General features: G+C 49.7%; 1 pseudogene; it reads left to right on the forward strand.

The window, feature by feature from the left end:
- Positions 1–1,524: 1,524 nt before the first annotated feature.
- LOC129050553 (C-terminal-binding protein 1-like) lies at positions 1,525–3,290 on the forward strand (annotated as a pseudogene).
- Positions 3,291–3,669: the final 379 nt, after the last annotated feature.

The following is a 3,669-nucleotide window of genomic DNA, read 5'->3' on the forward strand; positions in this document are numbered from 1 at the left end:
CGATGATTGAAGTCAGAAGAGTAGTTTCCTTTGTGGGAAAGTTAGATCAGGAAGGAGCTCTCTGGGGTACTAGAAATCTGCCGTATCTTGGCTGGGTGCAATGGCTCACGCCTGTAATCCCAGCACTTTGGGAGGCCTAGGCGAGAGGGTCACTTGAGCCCAGGAGTTAGAGACCAGCTTGGGCAACATAGCGAGATCCCATCTCTACAAAAAATTAAAAATTAGCATGGCATGCTGGTGTGCGCCTGTAGTCTCAGCTACTCAGGAGGCTGAGGCAGGAGGATTGCTTGAGCTCAAGAGTTTGAGGCTGCAATGAGCTATGATTGTGCCACTGCACCGCAGCCTGTCACTTCAGTGACTAAGCCAGACCAGTCACAAAAAAAAAAATATAAAAAGAAAGGAAAGGAAAGGAAGAAAGAAAGGAAAAGAAAAGAAACAGCTGAGTGCACTGTTTCACATCTGTAATCCCAGCACTTTGGGAGGCCAAGGCAGCTGGATCACTTGAGGCTGGGAGTTTGAGACCAGCCTGGACAACATGGCAAAACCAAAAACACAAAAATTAGCCAGGCATGTTGGTACATGCATGTAATCCCAGCTACTCCTGAGGCATGAAAAATCCCTTGAACTCGGCAGGCGGAGGTTGCAGTGAGCCAAGATCGCATCACTGCACTCCAGCCTCTGTGACAGAGTAAGCCTCTGTCTCAAAAAGGAAAAAAAAAAAAAGAAATCTGCTATATCTTCACCTAGGTGAGGCTATCACATACATTGATATATATTGGAATATGTGTGTGTGTGTGTCTCAGTGTATATACCAAAATGCACATTAACAAAGATTCTGGCTGGGCGCTGTGGCTCATGCCTCTAATCCAAGCTCCTTGAGAGGCTGAGATGGGTGGACCACTAGGTCAGGAGTTCGAGAATAGCCTGGCCAATATGATGAAAGACCTCTCTGCTAAAAACACAAAAATTAGCCAGGCATGGTGGTGCGCTCCTGAAATCCCAGCTACTCAGGAGGCTGAGGCATAGGAATCGCTTGAACCAGGCAGGCTGGGGTGGCAGTGAGCCAAGATCGGGCCACTGCACTCCAGCCTGGGTGACAGAGTAAGACTCTATCTCAAAAAAAATATATATATATATATTCCATTAGTAAACGTAGAATTACTGAACTATAAAAATCAGCATTTTGGCTGGACGCCATGGCTCACACCTATAATCCTAGGATGACACTTTGGGAGGCTGAGGAGGGCAGATCTCAAGGTCAGGAGATCGAGGCCATCTTGGCCAACATGGTGAAACCCTGTCTCCACTCAAAATACTAAAATTAGCTGGGTGGGGTGGTACGTGCCTTTAATCCCAGCTACTCGGGAGGCTGAGACAGGAGAATCAATTGAACCCGGGAGGCAGAGGTTGCAGTGAGCCAAGATCGTGCCACTGCACTCCAGCCTGCCAACAGAGTGAGACTCCATCTCAAAAAAAAAAAAAAATCACCATTTTGTGGTATTTAATTAATTTATTGAGGCAAAGATGGCAATGGATGAAAATACCGTATTAGATGAGAGGATGATGGGGGATGTTTGCAGTGAAGGAGTCAGTTTCTCACCACCTGAATTATTTGAACTTAGCACCACTAAAAGTGGAGCAATCAGGTACAGAGCGCCTCCAGACCTGATGCAATAGAAATCACTGACACCATCTAGTTTTTTTTCTTTTTTGAGACAGAGTCTCGCTGTGTCACTGAGGCTGGAGTGCAGTGGCATGTTATCGGCTCACTGCAATCTCAACCTCCCTGGTATAAGTGCCTCAGGCTTCCGAGCAGCTGGGATTAGAGGAATCTGCCATCACACTCAGCTAATTTTTGTATTTTTAGTAGAAACGGGGTTTCACCATGTTGGCCAGGCTGGTCTCCAACTCCTGACCTCTAGTGATCCGCCTGCCTCAGCCTCCCAAAGTGCTGGGATTACAGGGGTGAGCCACCGTGCCAAGCCTATTTCATGTTTTAAATATTAAAAAGTAGAACCTGGCCGGATGTGGTGGCTCACACCTGTAGTCCTAGCACTTTGGGAGGCTGAAGTGGGAGGATTGCTTGAGCCTGGGAGTTCAAGACCAGCCTGGGCAACAGAGTAAGACTCCCTAGCAGGGGAAAAAAAAAAATTAGAAATTTTGTCTAGGATGCTGTTCAGAAGAATTAGAATAGCAGGTCTGAGACTACTGTCCTCAGAGAGGGCTGCTTCCAAAGCTGGCATCTGGGAACTTGGGTTTAGAGAGGTGTGTCACCATTCCCTACCTAATAAAAGTGGCTCACTGTGCCTAAACTGTTTGTACACACAACACAGTTTATGTTGCTTTCCTTTATTTTATTTATTTATTTATTCATCGAGACAGAGTCTCCTTCTGTCTCCCAGGCTGGAGTGCAGTGGCATCAACTCAGCTCACAACAACTTCTGCATCCCAGGTTCAAGCGATTCTCCTGCCTCAGCCTCCTGAGTAGCTGAGATTACAGGCATACACCAACACACACAGCTAATTTTTGTATTTTTAGTAGAGATGGGTTTTCACCATGTTGGCTAGGCTGATGTCAAACTCCTGACCTCAAGTGATCCACCCACCTTGGCCTCCCAAAGTGCTGGGATTACAGTCGTGAAGCACTGCGCCTGGCTGCCACTTTCGTTTGGAATGCTGCTGTTCTTTAGAGTGAGACAAGGGTGAACACTGGTGAACACTGTCTGGGGCGGCCTGGTGGACAAGAAGGCATTGGCCCAGGCCCTGAAGGAGGGTCAGATCCGCGGTGAGGCCCTGGTCTTGCATGAGTCAGAACCCTTTAGCTTTAGCCAGGGCCCCCGAAGATTGCACCCAATCTTTTCTGCACCCCCCATGCTGCGTGGTACAGCGAGCAGGCATCCACCGAGATGCCAGAGGAGGCGGCGCAGGAGATCCGCAGAGCCGTATCCCAGACAGGCTGAAGAACTGTGTCAACAAGAACCATCTGACGGCCACCACCCACTGTGCCAGCGTGGACCCCGCCATCGTGCACCCTGAGCTCAACGGGGCCACCTACAGGTACCCTCAGGGCGTGGTGGGAGTGGCTCCCACTGACATCCCAGCTGCTGTGAAAGGTATCCTGCACATCGCCGTGTCCCTATCCCACAGCCTGCCCCCTGTGGCCCACCCGCCCCACAGGGGCCCCTTCTCCTGGCCAAACCGTCAAGCCCCAGGCAGATAGAGAGCACGCCAGTGACCAGTTGTAGCCCCGGAGGATCTCTCCAGCCCGGGCGCCTGGGCGGAGGGCCCGGAAACCCTCAGACCAGAGTGTGTGGAGGAGGCACCTGTGTGGCAGCCCTGGCACTGCAGAGACTGTCCGGGCTGTCAGGAGGTGGGAGGGGGCAGCGCTGGGCCTCGTGTTGGTTGTCGTCGTCAGTCTTATGAGCACTCTGCCCTGTGTCCTTTGCCTTCCTCATTAAGCAGAAGTCAGTAGTTATTCTCCCACGAACATTCTTGTCTGTATCCAGTTTTTAGAACATTACAAAGATCTGTTTGCTTAGCTGTCAACAAAAAGAAAACCTGAAGGAGCATTCGGAAGTCAATTTGAGGGTTTTTTTTTTTTTATGTTGGAACATGCCCCAGAATGAGGCAGTTGGCAAACTTCTCAGGACAATGAATCCTTCCCGTTTT

The sequence above is a fragment of the Pongo abelii genome, chromosome 16 (genome assembly GCF_028885655.2).
Source record: "Pongo abelii isolate AG06213 chromosome 16, NHGRI_mPonAbe1-v2.0_pri, whole genome shotgun sequence".
In the NCBI taxonomy this organism is placed as follows: domain Eukaryota; kingdom Metazoa; phylum Chordata; class Mammalia; order Primates; family Hominidae; genus Pongo; species Pongo abelii.